At 34.5% G+C, this 21,239-nt stretch overlaps 1 protein-coding gene across 35 annotated transcripts in view; it reads left to right on the top strand.

Moving 5' to 3' along the window:
• TENM3 (teneurin transmembrane protein 3) overlaps positions 1 to 21,239 on the top strand; it is a 1,310,258-nt gene that overhangs the window by 697,701 nt on the left and 591,318 nt on the right. For all 35 annotated transcript variants that reach the window (XM_069013799.1, XM_069013797.1, XM_069013796.1 and 32 more), the window contains one exon: positions 3,981 to 4,138. The gene's annotated coding sequence lies outside the window, so the exon portion shown is untranslated. The remainder of the gene's footprint in view (positions 1 to 3,980; positions 4,139 to 21,239) is intronic.

Below are 21,239 nucleotides of genomic sequence, written 5' to 3' on the forward strand. Positions count from 1 at the left end.
GATAAGGGAAGTTAAGAAAAAGTTAACAAATAAAAAGGTTGATTTGGTACCAAAATGAGGCAGCAAAATGCTGAAACCCAAGTTATCACATACAGGTGTATCTTAATTTAAACACTGTTCTCTTATTCATTAGTCAGCAGTGGTTGTTGTCTTGACAGTAGAAAACATTGTGGTTCTGCTGTCTGATTAATAACTTCCATTTGCAATTTGGGTGTTGCTGACTACAATGGAATCATTTTCAAAGTGACTCCAATGCTGTATGATAAATGGATGGATCTCGGGAAGAGGCTTTGATCTATAGACAGTGCTGGCCATGGAGAAATTGCTCTCTGCTTGTTTTGCTACTTCTGAATTTCAGTTAAATTTTAATTAATTTTTCTTTATACTTTTATGTCTTCCAGTGCCTTATTACACACTTCTGTATAGTTCTTGCATAAATACTTTTTCTGTTGTCACTACAATTTCAGCAGAAACTACTGAAGATAAGAAATGTTACGAGGGTTGAAAGCTACATATTATGTTTATTGGTTTATCTTCACCCCTTGTGTGAGCACATTGATATCCATCTTGAATTTCAGATTCTTACTATTTTTCAAGAATAAGCAGATGTTTCATCAATTAACAAAGAATAAGCTGTGGTCCTCAAATTCCAACCACATAGTCTGTTTCTAGATTGAAAGCTAAGTATGTGCACTGCAGGCTTCTTGACTCTGATTGCACATTGAAGTTTATTTTTTATAGGAGACTCTGAAATTTTCTTAAATGTTAGTTTAACTGGAGGAAAGAACACATCTATGGTGATAAATTAATCAAATTTTTTTCATTGTTCTGGTCTCTTCTTGAGAAAACAAAAATGTTAAAGCAGGATAAAATTATTAATTTTTTCCCGAAAAGACTAAAGTATTAACCATATGAGAAACAATAAATACAATTCAGTATAAATAGGAAAATATTTGTACTTTTTTGTGTTATTAATTTTGTGGTAGGCAGCAAGAAAGGCACTGATCAACAGGAATAAGGACCTCTGCACAGTACTACCCATCAGCTTTTGGCTGGTGTTAGGTTGGGAAATCCCTGCCCATATCTCCAGTAGCATCTAAATGTGCAGATACATGTTCAATGCTGCACTGAAATTTATTTACTAGGCACCTCTGAAAATCAAACTGTGGGATGTAGATTAAGTAAATACAAATACTCACCAACATGTCCAAGTTAGAAGTTTGGTGCTCAACACACCCACGACAACAAGTGTAAAGGTAGAAGCTCTTCTAAGTCTGATTGGATATCTAGGAAGTGCCTTTCCCTTTCTTTGCTGCGACAGAGGAAATTTTGAACAAGGCATCGAACTTTCGAATTTCAATGAAGGGTTTAAAGTTGGCCAGGAGGGAGTCTGAAATAATTTTAGTATTGTTCCTCTTTTTGATTTTCTGTTCAATATAATTTAATTGCTATAGAACAGTCTTCACCGTAAGAAACATTTTCTAATTGCTATTTTTTATTATTCTTTCCCTTTGAATTAATCTAGCTTTAAGTTACTTTCATGACAATGCGTGATACCATGTGGTTCTCAGCAAGTTTTGTGTCAAATATTTAGTACAACTGTGTTGACATTCTGCCAGGCTCTTGGTGAGAGCTGCTTGTAAGAAGTCTTGTAGTTGAATCTGATTCAGTTTAAGGCAGGTCACAAATCTCAGTCACAGTTCAGTAGATCACCCAGATTTTATTGTCTGAGTTAGCCTCTTTTTATGGCTGGCTTCCAAAACAGTGCATTGGAGTATGAGTTCAGAAGAGGCCAACTAGGAAACATGAAGGATTGAGAAGGCACCATGCTGCTAACATGCAATCTGTACTTTGCTAGCAGTCCTCTGCTTCAGCTCTTGGCATTGTCCCTTGTGAATAACAAGAAATCAAACCATTATAAAACTGATATAATTGTTCAGAGGAACAAAGGTTCTCTGTCTCTTCTGGAGTTTAGTGTATCTATTATCTCTTCCATCTTCTTAATCAAGAGAAGCAGCTGACAAAAAAGTTAAAGGTTACTTATGGGAAGCCCCAGATAGCAAGACTCAGCACTTTTCTTTACTTCAGAGAATATAGGTGACAAGCCCTGGATAAATTCCTTTTTCATTTAAAACAGCCTACTTATGGTGCCAGCCAATATTAAACTTGGCCTTTCCTGAAAACTGTTATCATGTGAAAAATAACTTAGACCTACAGAGAAGTAAATACCAGATTTTGTAATATGCATATATACATAGCAGTAGCATATACTCTATTTTGCAGAATGAAAGTTGAACTTTTAAATAGCAAGTTTCGGTCTTAACATTCTTAAGAATGTATTGGTGTGTACTGCCAGCATATCTGATAAGCTGAAGAAGTCTGCAGAAATCTACTAGTAAATACAGTAATATTCCAAATCAGTACATCCTAGAGAGTGTTTCTGTGCCTATTCTGTAGAAAGCAATTCTTGGCTGCAAAAATTTACAATAAAGTGTTTGGGCATGAAATATTAAAATATTTATTAAAGGCATTAACGTAAGTTTTCTGAACTACAGTAGCAGAAATTATTGTCCACATTTTTCTGAATGTCTTTAAAAGACTGATTGCTCCCTTGCTATAACGTTGCTTTCATCACTCACTGTTATTTAGAATAAAACAATTTAAACAATCTACCAGCAATAGCTACAGCTTTTTTTGTTGTTAAATTCGATGCTGTTTTTCATTACTCCTCAGGTATATTGATCAGATTGGAAATTTATAGCATGTGTTTCTCAAACAAGTATTTCAGAAAAATATCTGTCTCTTAAATGTGTTTACAGTAATTTAGTAAAAGACCATGAAATAATAGCAATGAAGAAGGTCATAACACTTTTTCTACTATTCCTGGTGAATAGTAAATCTTAGTCTCCTTTTGACATGCCTTCCTATTCTGCTCTTTTTCTTTGCAATAACCTTTAAAACTATTATTATCATTATTTATATTATTTTAAATCTATGTTAACTTTTGTCCTTCAAGAAACGACAATATTTTTAACACTGAATTTTTATGACCATTTATATGACTGGTTTTTTGTTCTTTATTTTCATATTGGAGCTTGATTTTTTTGTCTTGTCTCATCCTTCTTAGATCAATCTGAGTGCTCTTTTGGTTTGGGGTTTTGTTTTTTTTTTTTTTTTTTTTTTTTTAATTAGGACATTATATTTCTTATTTCACCCATAGCCAAACAAGGTTTTCCTTGTTCTCTGGAATGTAGACTTAATTCTACTCTAAGTTTTACCCCTTTTCATGCTTGAGTTATTAGCTGACATTTTTCCAGACCAGCTTTTAAAATTTCTTTTCCTACCTTTAATTCATAAATGATATAATCAATTATTTATATTTCCCTAGAGAATCCTAGGCCGAGTATTTGCTTGTCATCAGATAAGTCATGCCACAAGGAAAGATCTCTCGGGCAGCTGACACCAGTTAGCCCAGCTGGTTTCTAACCTCTCTTGAGCCCTGACATGTCTCAGGCCAGCCAAAAGCTGCCTACACATTGTATCAGTCGGTGAATGACTGATTCATTGTGCACGCCCACTTGCCCCCTTTGCTGAGTTTGCCTGGGTTGGCCTATTGCACATGCAGTCAGAGACGGGCTGGGCTATGAGAGAGAAATACAGTCTAACTTCAGCTGTGTAACTTCAGCATCAGCCTAGCATCAGTAATTTCACAAGGGTCTAATAATCCTGTTGGCATTCATACAGCCTGGTTGAAATCTGAGCGGTGTCCTCAGGGTATTACAGAACTTGTCCGGTTTTCCAGGCAGACCTGCATACACAACGATACTTCTGCGTTCTGAAAGGCAAGCAGTAGATTTATGGCCTTTGCATTGTTACTAATCAAGTCCCAGAGCTGTTCAATTTTTACTAAAGAACTAGTTTTATAAGTAGATGGCACACTGTCTTCTAGACTCTAATTAAAACTTATTTTTGGTCCTTAGGTGTAATGACTACTCTTCTGAGATGAGCTCTTAATTAATGCACAGAGATCCTGAAAGTCCCACCTCTCAACAGTAATGATTGACATCCAAGGATACAAAAATTGCACTAATTGAGCTTTCCATTTATACACTTTTCTGCAGCCAACTCACCAGAAAAGGTAGGAGAACAGATGAGCATACTAACAGTTCCTTTTCAGCCATCTATATTCTCCTGAGGGCAGGGAAAGGGGGAAATCTTGCAGAACTGTGGAACATCTTTAACTATAGGAGTCAACTCTTCAGATTTTAGATGTAAGGTTTGTTTTACTATGAAAATTAGATTTTTAGTTAAGTGATATGCAGTTGAATAATGGCACAGTATTCAATATTAAAAAACAAGGGTACCTGGTAAGTCAGTGGGCTATGCTTTGCATCACAAATAGTGCTGCATAGCAATATATACTTTCTGAACAGAAGTTGTGTGGTATTAAACTGAGATATTTCAATGGGTGAGTAGTGGCTTATCTGGAAATGTTCTCTTAATTTTGACCCACAGTCAGTGTCAGAGATTTTATAATATTTGTAAAGCAATTATTTCTTTCTAGGATTCAATTTAATACTTCAAAAATAAACTTTGTGATTAATTTAACTGCATATTTTTCTGGAGTCAATTAAGATGAAGTCATTGAATAACATCCAGTATTCTCATCTGAGCTGAAGTCCGCAAAAAGATACTGATAAGAACATGGTAGATGGAGAGGAATAAAGGGCACTGAAATGTATCATGGAGATATTTGGCAGAAAAATTGCAGTGCAAATGGTATTTAAGAAGTACAAGAAGCAGCCAAGGGGAAAAAAAAATAGTAAGGAGGCCAAACATAAAGATTTATCTATGTTTTGAAAAGTAATCCAGGGTACAATAAGAATATTCAGTCTCAGAAAACTTTTCTGATCATGTTTTTTTGACTGGATAACTTAGAATACTTTAGTTTATTTACTCCTTAGTTCTAACTTTAATTTCTGGTGTCTTAAAACAAACATCAGTGAAAATGAAGCTCATGAAATAGGCATCAGACTTTCATGAAAGAACTCTGTTCTGTTGCAATGTCTATATTTTAAATTTACCTGTTATCTCTCCTCATTTCTAGAAATGGGAAGCATTCAAGGTGTGGGGAACAAAATTGAACATATTTCAGAATGTTTTAGGATTCTTAAAACAAGCCAGCAGTTTAATCAGAGGGATTAAGCTTGAGGGCTAGAGGAATTACACTTTCTTGGGGAATATCCATAGTGAAGAAGATTAAAGTATAAATGCTTACTGACATATGCTTAAAACTGGAATAGAAACAGATCTAGCTGGTTGTATCTAGATTAAGAGACCCGTGGGAAAAAATGTAAACATACATGTTGTGGGCACCATGTACTCTAACTTCTGAGATGTTTTACCCCTCAAGTGCAGCATAAAGGCTAGGGAGAAAGGGATTGAAAAGAAAACTAAAGCAGGGATTACATAAGGGAGGTCCTGGAGAGAGAGCCGTCCCATCACAGTAGTACAGTAATTTTGCAACATCCCTTTTGTGCCCAGCAAAGTTCTGAAAATGTGTATTTTCTCTGCAAGATTACAGAAGGAGGCAAACTGGGAGTACGGGTGCAGAATGATTTGAGAGTCCAGGCCTTTTTATTTCTTCCAGTGAAAATACAAGCACAAAGTGAAACTTAAATTTAGAGTTAAGAGTACAGAGATATAAATGGAGGCTAGAGAAAGAAAAGTACAAAATAAAAAATAAATTATTAGAAAAGTGGCTATTCTAAATACTCTTTTGTATCTAGAAAACTTTATACTCTTAGGATTAGTGCAAAATTATTAGTACATCTTCTTTGAGAATATTAATTTCATCTTCTTCGTGAAATAATTCTTTGTCCAAAGTAACCCATTGCAAATTTTTATATTTGCCTATAATTTATAATGTTACTATGATTTCCATATTGCATGCGTAGAGGCAAAATACCTAGGTTTTAAGTAAATTTTTTTCTTAATTGCTGGACACGCAGTTCAACTTTCCCAAAGTAGCCAAAAGAGTGTGCGAATTACTTCCTCTCTAATCAGGCTACTTTGAGAAAGATGAATTGTTTAAAAAATTTTGGTAGAACCAAAACATGTTTTTGACCAGTTAAGGAGAACAAAGATGCTTTTATACAACATAATAACAGCCACTAACATGTAAGTTCTAACTTTATTATCACACCTTCAGAATCTGTGTATTTTATATGTAAGAAATGGTAAAAGCTCACTGTAAGTTTCACTAGACTGTATATATGTAGAAATAGCTATTAACAGGAAACATATGCATACATTCAGAGTGTTGTCAGTGGTTTTAAACTGTAGTTAAAATGTACTTTGTGCTAATTCAAAATAATAGTTCTAGCTATAATGGCAACTTTAAAGATCATAGCAAATGTCAGATCAACTGAGGCCAATATATGCCTCTTGCTTTTGGTAATCAATTAAACATTAATGATAGGTATTTCATTTTGAATAGCTGCAACAATAAATTATTCTCAGGGTAACATGGTGGAGCCTAGTCTCCTTTGGCTTTTGGAACCAGTAAAATAACAGAACATCAGTCAAGTTAATAAAGTGTGCCCTTATTACACATTCTGCATCTGTACGTAAACTGCCAGCATGTGATCAAAGACTGCAGCTGTTTCAGTTATATCACAGTCACATCATAGACATTTTATAGTTATAGACGAGAGAGTTCCAGGGAAAACCCAGTCACCTTGAAGACATACTGAGTTCAGTGGAATCTCATTAAATTGCACCTTGGTGCAATGAAACTGAGTTGGACATCTATTAGGTATGGTATATGTAATTTCCATTCTAAAATTGTTTTTATGCATGTTTAATGCATTGCCTATATGTCTTCTCAATAAATCCAGGGTTTTGTTCACACAAAACTCCAGAGTTCCATTTTTACATATTTTAATCTTGAATTGGTAGTTGCCAAAACCAAAGAATTATTCATAGCCAAATGGCTGTGTTGTATTGCACGTGTGAGGGCCATGTGAAGGCATTAAAAAAATATGTAACATTAACTAAAATATTTTGAATGCAAGCTGGAATATTAAAGTGTGTTTTCACAGCTGTTGACATATTTTTCCATTTCATCTCATGGAATAATGTTTTGCTTAAGTCAATGGGTTTTGTAATTGACTTTTTACAAAAGTAGAACTTCACCTAGTCAATTCTTAGTTATAATCAGATGCGTTTTAATAACAACAGATTTCCTTTTCTATATTACCAAGTTTCAGTCCAAGAAACACCAAAAGGGAGAGGTCTTACTAAAAAAGTGATTCAAAGAGTTATTTCTGAAAAATATGTTTTAAGTATTACATAATACTTAGAGAGTATACTTAACACAGAGTAGCTAACTGCTGTATTGCAACAAAATTAAACTGGCAACTTCCTTGTCTGGAGTTTGAAAGACATGGTAACCTCAGCCTCACTGCTGTTCTAGTACCACATTAGAAGTCACTAAAATAGTATAACTTTATCATTTAGGTAGCTAAGATCAACAATAAAATATAGGCAGCCACCTAATCTGAGACTTGAATCTTAATAGTTTTACAAAGTTTTGTGGGATTTAATTCCCAAAGCAAAATGAAGAAAAGAAAAAAGTGTCCAAGTTTACTCAAGCAATAGTTCTAATAAAAAATACAACCTTGTGTTATTAGCTATTCTTCCTAAACCTTCACACTTTACAGATAAAGAAACATCTGTGTATTTGTTCTGATAATTCTCGGTGCATGTACCAAAAAAAAAAAAAAGAAAATTGTTTGTAAAACTAAAATAAGTTAGGTGGGATAATAATCTATTATGGTAACAGTCAAATTGCTTGGCATGTCATGAAGGGTTATGCTTTAATTAAGCAATAAGGCATGACAGAGTGTGAATTACAATGTAATAATTCTTGTCTAGTGTATTGTTAGGCAAGAGGCCAAAGGCCTAGTGCCACTGAATGCTGGAGGAATGAATTATTATGCTGTAATTTAAATAATTCAATATCATATTGCAATAACTGTAAAATATTACATTTCGTATTTTAAAATACATATTATAATTTTCTATACCTAATTGCTCCTCCAGTAAACTAGTTGCAAAGGTTATCACAGAACAGAGGCATTTTCTATTTAATATATTATGTTTAGATTTCTATTGCAAATAAACTTTGAACCCAGTTGTTTCTGAGCAATTTGAAAGATGCTATTTTGATATAATTTCTTCCTAAAATAAACAGAAAGCATACAGTTCTGAGGAAAAAATGCTCCCTAAAATCTTGCTTTGAGTTGTAGTCTAGTTCTGTCCCATGAAAAGAATGGGCTTTGCAAAAGTACTCTTACCTAGGAACCTTGCATTTAGTGTAGGCTTTATCACCTTTACTTTTTGAAAACACATTTTTTTTTCTTCCCATTCTTCCTCATTGACACATTTTCAGAAGACAGATCATTTATATAGATAGCCCTTCAAATTCATCTTTTGGACTAATGCTTTCAAAAAAAATTGAATTTTATTTTCTTTTTTCCCCCATCTTCAGAAGCAAAGTCAATAAGAAGACAAAAATACAGGATTGTGAAAGAGCTCCCATTATATTCCTCTGCTACAAAGCACAAAATCAAAGATACTGCAAATAGCTGGAAATGTTCCAAAAAGTGATGAGCATTGATACTTTTCTGCATTTGCATTGGTCATATGATATCGGTAGAAAACCCCGTGTAGTTAAAATTTACAATGCATAGTATTTCTCACAGAAATATTATTATAAGAAATCATACCTTCTGGACCATGTTGTAAAGTTATTTCACAGTTTACATGCCTGACTGGAAAAAGTTCAGCAGGTTCTAGCCTTAATTGAGAGAAGCTAGAAGCCTCATCCATTGATACATTTATTTGTTTGTAGCTGAGCAACATCAGTCACGGTAGTGGTATCAAAAAAATCCCTAAACTATTTCTTCACACTTGTTAGATTCAGTAGAACTGAACTAAAATGTAGGGGCTTTTCTCATACTTTTACACTGCTTTTGAGGCAGTAATGTAAATCCATACAGCTTCCAGATGTCACAGGTCTGCTGTACAGTATCACTCCAATCTAAATCTCTCTGTGTGTTCTGCTTTTTTTTTTTTTCAGCTGCATTTTTGTGTTCAATCTGAGGCTGACTGTTGCCTGATGAACTACTGAAAATCAGATACAGGAGCAATTTGCAAGTTGCAAGATTGACTCTTTAGTTGATTGAAGTTTGTTGTCCCTAAGTAAAACCAGAATTTGCCAGTTGACTTAATCGTTTTACAATTAATATACTTCCTTTCAGTGCTGCAATATTTGCTATGATAATAGTTGCAAACCATGTTTAATGCTTCCTTTTTTTATCATCACTTCTGTACTGTAGTGTAGATGTAGCAGTAATAATAGAACCTCATGTAAGAAAAGGGTGGGTGTTCCAGTTAGTACCTGAACAAAGAGACAATTTTTTTTTCCATAACACTTGAATTACAAGCAAATTTGCCTTCAAAGGATTCTTTGTACACTAAGAAAATCTGTCACTATGACAGAGTTCACAGGAGGAAACAATTGGTTTAATTTTCTCAACAGTTGAGTAGCTTCCTATTCTTCCTAAGTACAATTCATCAAAAATAAAGTATGTTTCACTTCTGATATGCTTTACACCAGACAGTGAAGGCACTTGCTTTTGTTTTCATAGTTATTAGGCCATTTCCACTTGTTAGCTTTCAGCAAACAGTTTTTTTAATCTTTGACTGCAGTCTAGATAAGGATTCACAGCAATTATTCATCACTAAAATAATTTTAAAGCTTGTAAGTCCTATAAACTGATGTTTTGACTTAATTTCTCTATTTTTTAGTACACAGATCTGTATAAATACTGCATAATTTTGGAAGAAAAATCAAGCAGCAACAAAAGTGTTCAGGGCAAAGAATAATAAACTGCCATTTCAAGCTTCTGTTTTCAAAATAGTAATGCTTCTGAGATTTGATTAGCAATGACATATTATATGACAAAAGAAGAAAAAGGATTTAGAAATGGAAACTAAAAATAGTTGTGTAGTAATTTAATAACCTGGCAGATTTTATTCCATCTGTTAGGAAGAGTTTGAAAGCCATTTCCTGCTGCCATTCACACTGCAGAGGCTTCAGAGTTCAGAGATGGAATCAAATACCTGATGTGAAAATCTGCTATTATGATTCATATCCAAAGATTCATATCAATATCTTTGCCTAGAATATTTTGTAGGTTTATTTATAAAAAAGAAAACATGGATTTAAAGGTTTGGGAATATTATTTTTCTGTTTTATTGTCAATGCCACACCTTGAGGCAGAAAAAGTACCAAAAATATTTATTCCTTTCAAATGACGGAAATTGTTGAAAGTATTCTATGTGAATAGACAATTCAAGAAACCAGATTTCTCAGTGGCCCAGGATTCAAATTTCATGAACTTACTTTCAGGGTGAAAGTACTGTACCGAAAAAAAGTACAGTGTGGTATTGACCTGTCCTTCATTGTCATTCAGAACTGATAAGCAAATTGGGGGAAGAGAACATTAGTCAAATTAGTGGACAGAAGGTATAAAGGAGAACATGTGTATTGTAAACCTGTAGCCGATGAACTGGCATTGCAGCAAACCATAAATAAATACAGGCATGCACAGCTTTCTGATGATGGTTTAGCTGCAGCAACCCACATCTATCTGTATACAGCTGGATAGATGCTAAAATTGTTTACTTCTAGGTGATGCTTCACAGGTGTTTGACAGATGTAAGAAAACATAAATTACTTTTTGTCTTTAATAATGGAAAATCTCTAAGACTCGTAGTAACGTTAATTTAATTGACAGTATCAGACTGGGGGAGTGAGAATGTAGGTTAGAATTGTACATGGGTCAGTGGCACAAGCTGCAGGAAGCACTATAAACTCCTTTTATGCAGAAAAGGGTCTTTTACATTTGGTCATTCAGGAAAAGAATCGAGGGAACACTGAAACTTCACTGTCAGATGGAATTTGATTTTGGTATTTTTTTCCCTAAGGCCAGAAGAAAGGCAGATAAGTGTGTTTATATTTGAAAAAAAAACTACCTTCCTGTTAAATAGAGTTTTCATGAAAAATTAAAGCCCTTATGTAATGCACTTTCCACCTATTGACACGTTCTCATGCTCTTTGAAAGTTTTAAAATGCTCTGGCCCAAGACTGTTTTATTTCACCTGAAATACTAGTTAGAAATGAAAATTAAATAGTTCATTTTAATCACAATGAAAAGGACTACTGACAGTTCTACCTGACAGTGAGGGGGTTTTTTCCTGTTTGTCTTTTAGAAAATTTCTTCCCTAATTTGTAGAAACCTTTGCAGGTACATGATGAAAGCAGCATGAATATTTATTCTGGTTCTGCAGGATGTGTGCTTGCTCATGTATTTTCATAACTGGGCTAAAGCAGGGATGTAAGGTTATAAATCTTTGTGCTAGACTATTGATCCACCAAGTTATCTGCTCTGCCAGGCTGTACTCGTTTCCTGCCCAGTCTCTGCAAAACAAATGTGATATTTACAAATACATGTCAATTGAAATAACACCTGTGTTAATGATGTTCTCAAGCATAAGAACTTCTCATTGTAAAGACTCAACTAACATCATTTATCAGGCCTAGGATTATCCTGATGGCATAATTGGAAGTTCATCATACTAGATTACCTTGCTAAAGCTAAACTCACAATGGGTTAATATGTTTTCTTATTGCAATAATTTTGTTTTGTCCGAGTAAATAGACCTTGGATTTAATAAAACCAGCTCAAGAAAACAGATTTGTTGATGTGCAGATGTGATTGGTGTATGTTACCTGGGCTTCTGGATAACCAGCTGTAAGCAAAAGGACTGAGAGTGTTATTAGCTCCATGCTCTAACCAGCTGAGCCAGTTACACTTGCTGACCCATTTGTCCTTCACGCTTTAAGTATAAATAATATGGACTGCAGTCTCATAAAGTACATTCTTAAAACTAGCCTGAAGATAGACTTTTATACGTGGAACAGCAATGAAATGGTTTCCTTAGATAGATCAGGCATATATGAAGTTTCAATTAATTAATGCTGATTTGTGTGAGGAAGATTTAAGTTTAACTTTTTCTTTGTACAAAGCTTATTCTAACTGTTCCTCCCCTTGCCCTTTGACTCAGCATTAACATTTGGACAGGTATACCTTATCACCATATTTACCTTTGTCACTGAATTTTGGCATAAAAATCGACCCCAAATGTGACACTCTTCCATGTGTCCACATTCTAGCAAGAAATTCTAGAAAGAAATAACAATACATTCAGAATTTGAATACCTGGAATCCATTAAAAAAGTAATCTTGAAGAAAAATAAATACTTTAGTACTCCTAATGATGTAAAAGTTGTGAAAATGAAAAGATTATCTCAAGCATTGTATTAGTATTACTTATCTGATCCTTCTACTTCCTTTCAATTGTGTGTTAGCAGATCGATTGACTCAGACCAGATTTTAGCCTTTCCATTTATAAAGCAAGGATTTTTTAGATCTGTAACTGTGTGCTGCACACCCCAAGGTGGCTGGAACAGCCAATAGGAGTAATAGGGGTGATTAAACCTTGTCACAGGGGGTTAGATGCGGTGCTTTCTTCCTACATGACAGGCTGTGACAGTCAAACAGCACTGAAGCAGAACAAACGACAGTGGCAGTTTGCTGCGAGCAGTGCTGCTGTCACAACTCCCACTAGAAAGCTAAATGCTAGGTATTCAGCTCAGGGAAGTTTCAAATAGACCATGCAAATTCTGGTTTCAAAAATTTCCCTGCAAATCAGTAGTGACATGCATTAACTGCAGAGTGATTGTGTTACTGCGTGAGTGATTGTCCACTGTTGGTCGCTGGCCATGATCATCGTTTATGAGTGACACCACTGATCCATTTACATTTGTGCTTAGCTGTCCCTGTTATGGGAAATCTGCCTTCATCTGAGAGAGCTGGTGTACTAATGCAATTAGAATGAAGGTTATCATCACTCTTTAATGATTGCATGTGTTTGTCACTCTGAGTAACTGCGTACAGGATGCGACAAACACCATGCACCTGACTGAACCCAAGATAAAATCATATATTCAAAGATATAAGCTTTCCTTCCTGAGTAAAAGGGACTGACTTTATGAAGACTACAGAAGAATAACTTTGAATTTTTACGATTCCTTGTATGGCAAAAGTTAACCAAGAAAATGCACCCCAAAGTTCAGTTTTTTCAAGTATAGCATTCCAGGCTTTTTGTTACAAAACAGGAGAGGGAAATTTTATAAGAAAAGGAAGCTAAAGGTCTTAGTAGTCTGCATAAGAGAGAGAGGAATACTGTCAATATTTTGTTTTGCATTTAAGACTGCATGCCAAACCCAGAAGAGTAGTACTGTGTGCCCACATATATTTGTATTTAATTCTGTAAAGAAGGGTAGAAGGGGGTGGGGAAAAGTTCAAGAGAACCTCTACAAAATCAGTAGCAAGATAACATAGGTAAGAATATTTTCATTATTTCAAGATATATCTTTTCTGAATATAGAAATGTTATGCTTAGATTTCTAACTGCTCTAACAGAAACTAATTTTGAATAAATTCTGGTTTAAAATTTTTAAGTTACTGCTTGTTGCTCTTAGCAATGAGATTAGTTGAAATTGTCTCACTTTAATTGAAGATTACAGCAGTGTAGTTGATGTTGGACTGAAAATGTCCCTTCTGAAAGGACTAAACCCCTCCTTTTGTACTTATTTACTTAAAATCAATCCCAAATTTTGCCATTTCTGTTCAGAGAAGGCTTTAATCTTAGAATATTTATTTTTCTATTTTTAGTAATCTTTTCTAAAAGATGGTTAAAAGCTAGTTTTTCAACATTTTTTTTCAGCATGCTATTTTTGTTAATTCTTGTAGCTGTAGATATTAAACAAGTAAAGCCTTACAATTGTTTTCTCATATTCTCATAAATTCATGTCCTGACTGCCCAAACCTAGATCTTTTTCAATTTTAAAATCAGTTAAGAAAGATCCTGTCTTATTAAGACAAGAATGCCAAAGCTTATCTTAGATTTGGTCTTGTGCACCCACTCTTCACTGAGCTGTCCTTGCACTGCCAGACATGTTGCTTCTTGCACCTCCTGAGCTCTACTTCTCTGCTATACCTAAAGCAGTAACAGCTGAGATAAAATTTACTGGTTGAAATACTGATATGACACTCCACTCTTTAATTCCAGGTCATCTCTTTCACTCCGTTCTCTCTCCAGCAAACTATGTAAGATTTTTCACGAAAGAGATCCATTCTGAAACACAAGTTCAGTCTCTCCGACATACCTGTCCTTTCCTTAGCCCTTTTACGCCCTTGTTCCTGATAGGATTTGAGACATGCTGGGAGAGAAGGATTTGTAGGCAAAAATGCCTGAGAAACTATATAGGGAGCATTGTTTCCATCTGGTGAACATTGTGTGGTTCGCCAGAGAAAAATTCATATCCATCTGTCTTTTTTGGGTATGTAAGAAGAGATTGCTCTCTAATAAATATTATCGGTGTTCTGGACAGCAGCAGGAGTGGTTATGAGATGAAGTGGGACTTTCCCCATGCAGCAGTAAATAAGGAGTTTCCTTTTGAAACACCTTTTCAGCTGCCGGTGTCTTTTTGTCTCAATTCTTTTCCCAGATTTTTGCAGATCCTCAGAGGGTTGGCTGAGGAATGTCGTAATACAGTTAAAATGTACAGTGTCGCTGACCTAGGACTTCAGCCTTGAAAATCAGGAAAGGACCTTACAAAAGAAAAGGATTACAATGGCTGCCTCAAAAGTTGCACTCAAATTTAAAAAAAAGTACTAATGCCAACCTCAACAACATTAATTTGTTTGCTTTATAATTTCAGCCCACAAAATTATTAACAAAAATTTATTATTAGGATTTGAGAGTCATCCTGAAAAAACAGACATAAGCATTCAGTTAAAGAAGCCTCTTCTATTCAAATACCAATCCAGAGTATTTTCACAAAGTAAAATTTCTTGAAACAGATGCCATTTTTAAGCAAAAAAAAGCTAGAGAAGGTGATGCCAATATCAATATGAAATGGTTTTTAATTAGTGAAATTAGGTTAATAAAATTGATGGGAGCTGAGTAGAGAGTAATCATGTTCAGAAAGCTACTCAGCGGTTTGTTTAAAATAAGTCTTTAAAGTCATGATTTAATTGTTCTGTCTTGCTTACCCACCACATAAGCAGTTGATACAAAACATTCCATTTTACTGTTATGAAAGAAAAAATGTGTTTTTTTAAAAGAGCTGTAAATTAGGTTGTGCTGGAAGCATCCATTTTCTTGCCTCCATCACTGCCAGCTCCCACTGTTTTCTTTGATAAATGATTTGCAGACTACTATTATTATTTATGTGTTTTACAATTACTACGAATGACACCTCCCCTTCCTCAGCCCTAAGCCACAAATCTGAAATGAATAAATGCTGTTTATTGTGACAGTCTGCCTTTTGTCTGTGGAACAATGACAAACTATACCACTGACAGCCAGTTGCTGTTTTTAACTACTGCTCAGTCTTTGAGTGTTCTTCAGAACATGGCAACAGTCAGTGTGGAATAAAATGAGTGAGAATGTATTGTGTTTGTTTAGCATGCCGTGACACCATTGTCCAACACATTGAGTAAACAGGAAGAATAAATTACATAACCACAATAGGTTTTAGTTCTCTATATTTCATTGAGATTTCTACAACTGTGGTCATATAAAAAATATTATATACTTTTGCTTTTTAGCATCAATCATTTTGATATTCATATAGAGAATTTCCTTCTCACTGGAATTAAGTAAGGGAGGAGAAATAAAGGGAGTGCTTTTAATTATTTGTGAAATCTAAGAACACTTCTGTTTTCTCTGTCTGAGCTCTTCAACAGATCTAAAGGCAGCATGGAATGACTTTATCTGTATGAATTTTATAAATGTCATCTGACCTGCAGCTAGTCAGTTTTTAAGTGTTAGACTGACCTGTTTAATATCTAATAGTTCCTGGCAGAACAGAGTTACTAAGTCAATCATTTCTTATATTTTGACTAGACCTTGGCATTTTACCTAAATACAAACTTGTAAATATGCCAGGGTATTTATTTATTTAATTTAATTTTCTCTCAGAGTTTGAACGTTAATCTAGCATTTCTTCTTGAAACCAGATGTTATCCTTTTGTTAATGCTCCTCCCTTTACATACACCTGGTGCATGTGTGTGCATGTGCACACACACACAAGCATACAACAATGCTAGTTTATAATCCTTTTTCTCTGTATTTATGTATGTTTGTGTGCATAAATGAGTACTGCACTGGTGTTTAACTTAACATAACATCACAAAGGAACTTCTGGCATTTGTATTACTTTAATAGAATTTTGTGCTACTATTATTAATGGAATAGAGATGTCTAGTGATTAACTCAAATTTTTATTCAGTATATAATGCTGTGTCCTGTATCTGACAGAAAAGGACTCTTTTCTTGAATTGCATACAGTATTCTGACCAATATAGGTATTTTTAAATTCCTCAGCTTACATGTGATTTTTGATTCGTTTTCTTCTCAAAGGAAAGATAATGGAGAGAATATGAGCAAATGCCAAGTGTGCATTGGCACTGCCAGCTTGTAGAAAATGTATTTCTAATTGAAAAGACATAATCTGCAGTCTTGTTTGGATCTTACCATAATTTCCCCCGTTATAACTGTAGCTAATTTTTTAATGCATCTCAGATAAATAATTTTCCTTTTCTTCAACTATATGTATCTCCTTTCTTACAGCCTTTTTAAAATTCTTTGATTTCCCTTTGAAGTCTCCTTTATCTCTTTTATTTTGTAGACTTCCTATTTTCCTCCTGGCAGAAACACCTAGATTCACTGTCTATGTAATTTTAAATCTGCTATATAGTGGGATGTATTATTTTCATTTTAAATACTATTAAAAGCTGTAAAGTAGGGAGCAGGGTATCTTCAGAGTACACAGATTCTTGTCCTTGTAACAATCATTCCTCCAGGATTGCTATTGTTGTACTAATACCCAAGAAAACTGTCCAAGAAAATCCATGAAGTAATGTAGGGTATTGTATATCTTTGTATACTGATTAATAGATAATATAAATTCATGCTCAGTTCATCTATGAGACCAGTAAAGAAAAGTAATCTTATTGGATGTTTGAAAGAAGTACTTTGTGAAAACCTTTTTGTGGGTTAAGTACAGTAAAGTACATTAAAATATAGTGTGGTAACATAAGCATTAAAATGTTCATCTAACTAGGTAGGAAGAGGGTGTTTGTGTTTTCTGTGGGCATGAAGTCAGAGTTGCAATTAGGTTCTCTTACCAAAGGCTTAGTCCACACTGAACCCTAAAGAAAAATCCTTCTAATTTAATCCTTTTTAGCTTAGCAGTTTTTTATGGTGTTGGACAGCAGTAAATTAATGAGTTAATCACATAGGATAACAAAATATGAAACCAAGAACAGACATATACATTCAGGAAAGAAAGCAATTTTGACATTCTCATCTAGGTATTCTAATCCAATAGAGAACACTTCATCCTCTTGCATTGCTTCCTGCCTGCTGAACACATTCCCGTTTGAATAAACAATGTTGGCTCATTCATGTAGCTGAAGTATCCTTCCTAAAGACATAAAGTGTGGTTTAACTATTTCAGATAATATCTAGGTTATAGCCATTATCTAGCTATAATAAGCTACTCGCCATCCATCAGTAGAGCTATCCAAACATTAATGAGTTCCTTTTGAATCTGGAGGGTACTTAAGCTTTCATGATAGTTATTCACAGCTGTATATTGATTTGGGTTTTTTCACTTTCACTATGAATTTTACTGAGATGATTTAAGAAAGTCACCTTATTAGTAATTTCCTATGTATTATAATTGAAGGTTATTGATAGTTTAAAGTGACATTTTTACACAAGGGACAATGAATTGTCTCTCAAAACCTTAATACAGAGCATGTAGCACTGCTTCTGATATTTAAGATTAAAATATAACAAAAACATGTTCAAAATTTAATTGCTGCTTATTGTCATTTGAATGTATGCACAGAGATTGACAAATACTAAGAAAAATGTCAGTAAACGATATGCAAAAGGTGACTTACTAATAGAGATGAGGCTTCATGCTTCCTGGGAACTTTTGTTATCAATTACAAACTCCAGAATAGAAATAATTTGACCTGCTATATAAACTGCCTGAAGTTAAGCTTTCATCAGGAGTGTAACAGTGAATTCCAATTTTCCAGGTTTCAGTTCCTAATGTGATTCTAAACATTATAATCTATGTAGATATGAAGATTCACATGAACATAAAAATTTACTTGAGTTATAGTGATCTGATTAACTTTGTGATTTCTCAAACCTGTAAAGAAATTGCCATTTCACATAAATGGAGCAGCTTTAAAGTAACTTGAAACAAGCTACAATGGTGATGCCACTGTTGAACAGAAATCTTTCTCTTGCTTGTGAAAATTTATTCAGGGTTGATGTAGTCACTTGCAGAATAACAGTCAAGGGGATCTTTCTTCAAAAGCAGAAAGGTTGAGGTCCCTTCATTAAAAGAGTGCTGTGTCTCTTCCCCACTACTCTTGCCCAATCATTGTAGCTGCAAAAGCCAGAGCTATGTGTATTCAGCTTCTCTTTTCCTCTCGCTAGTTTCATTCATTGCAGAACTGGACACCATGTGATCAGTGAATGTCTCCTATTTCAAGTGACAATACATTAATTTAAAAATAGCAATATACAGCCATTTTGACAATCTGAATTTGGTATTCTAATCTAATAGAAAAGCTTTCATGCACTAACATTGCCTCTTGACAGCCTCAACAAATCTTCATCTGTGAGAATAATACCACGCCGATCGTATGACTGTGTTATTCCCACTTCAATTTGGATATATAAAACAGATTTTCAGTTATAAAGATATTTCTCTTCCTTGGGCCGTGTGGTCACTAGAGATATAAGCCAGGGCAGTAACAAGGAAACTGTAAACTGACCAAAAAAAAGGTCATTAATTCAGACCCATTGTGGTAATGGATCAGTAATCCTAAGATCATTCTCCTAAACTACTCATTTGAAGCACCCATACAGGTAGCCTGTATATATTTTGTGTCTGCTACCATGAGCATTCTGTGAGTGCTGCTTTATGTCTCACATTCATAGATTTTACTGGAACTTTGGCATGCAAATCACCAACATCAGCAGAAAAATGCAGACATAGGATCTGACTTGTGAATACCAGACAGTCTAATTTTCCTGCAAAGTTGCCTTAGGTGTCACATCGTGAGCTTGAAAAACAATGTGGGAAACACCTTCAGAACTGAATGTGACTTTAATTAGTACAGTCACCAAAATTACTTCAATAGAAATATCTCTGAGACCGTTGCCAGTGTCAGTTTAATTCCTGATCTTAATCTCTAAAGAAGTTACTACATCAAGTACAAACTAACAGAGCAAAGCAAACCTCAGACAAGCTGCCATATAACTGAAAAGCAAAATGAAACAAAGATCTTGGAAGCTTTATAAAGTTGGCCAGTCATTTCTTGTTACCAGTTAATTTTCTTTATAGAACATCAGAAACCATTGTGATAAGCATCCATAGTTCTGGTTAAATTAATCGTCTGTTTTGATAACATATTGAGCATAAGCAATTTGCATTAACTTCAACTGTAATAGGGTGCTAAAGTCTGTTGGTTTTCAAAAGGGTATCTTACAGCTAACTACCTGCATTCTATTGATGTCAGCAGAAATTACACAATATTCAAAGATTTGCAAATTATTCTTCTGTTGTCAAGTCAATGTTTCCTTCACTAGTAAGGAAAATGACAAAACCTAGGTCCATGTATGGTTATTAGAAAGAGAACCTCAGAAAATTCAATTTAAAGAAATGTAATAAAAAATCAAAGGTTTATACACAGATTCTCTTTCTTTGATTAGTTTTCCATCAGCATGAGAGCTGACAAAATATTTAAAACTTGTTTTTAAATTCCAATACTGTCTTCAGAATACTAGGGTGTTCTCCAAGCACCAGAGCAGTGTAGAATTCCCAGTGCAAAAAGATTTACAGATAAAAAATAAGGGATAAGAAGATTAGAACTAAAATATATGTCATTTTTTGTAGAATATATAATAAAATCCCTATTAATATGTAGTCTTGGCTATGAAATTTCAGCATGGATCCCTCAGACTTTGCAGAGGATTTTAAATATCTTTTTTGGGTAATTACATAAATATGTAAAGGAAATCTCTTAGTTTCCTTACGTTATCTGGCAGAGGCTTACTGTAAATGACAAAAAAAAGAAATGTCTGGAAGAATGCTAACTGGTTTTCTCCAGAATATGCACTGTACCTGGTGCTGCTAAAAACCTAGAAGTGGGAAGCAGTTTACCAAGGAGGACGTATTAGCCCGTGGTGAAAATTTATATGGATTATTGAAGACTAACGAGAATTATGAAGAACACCATAAGAACCTGACACATCAAACAAAAATAAATTCAGCAGTGGCTGATGAAATTCATCCTCCCTAAATGAGAAAGCACACACTACAGTGAGTGAATTACAGTATCCTTTATGTACTGAGGGGCTCTGAATTAGACATAGCCTCTCAGGACAAAGATCTAGGCATCACTGTAGACAGCTCAATGAAGACATCTGCTTAAAATGTATCAGAGGTCAAAAAACGGAATAATATTTGGGCTGTGTAGGGAATAGTATGGAAAATATTACAATGTTACATAAATTGATGTACATCCTTACCTTCACTGTTAAATTCCATTTTGGTCAACTCTTTTGTGAAAATTATATGAAGAGGAAAAGGGAAGGTTACTCAAGGGCACCTATAGTTTCCTCCTGCTTAGAAGGGAGAAAAGTAAAAAGAAATATGAAATTCTGAATAGCAATCAAAATCTCAACTGGATGTTTCCATTTTTCAATCTTAATATAGAGATCAGCTAGAAACGTGTTCTTTTATGAAATGTATGATTGTCTTTAGCACTTAGCACCTTATATTTCTTTCAATTTGTGATTTGTGAAAGTGGTTTTTTAAGTGCTAGGAATAGGTTTTTTCTATTTGAACCAAATGTTTTTTTAAGAGCAGGAAGGTAGAAGAGATTAACTGTTGAGTCTACTTCCCTGGACTTCTATCTGTATGTTTTGCAGGAATACTTTT

Source organism: Aphelocoma coerulescens, chromosome 4 (genome assembly GCF_041296385.1).
Source record: "Aphelocoma coerulescens isolate FSJ_1873_10779 chromosome 4, UR_Acoe_1.0, whole genome shotgun sequence".
NCBI lineage: Eukaryota > Metazoa > Chordata > Aves > Passeriformes > Corvidae > Aphelocoma > Aphelocoma coerulescens.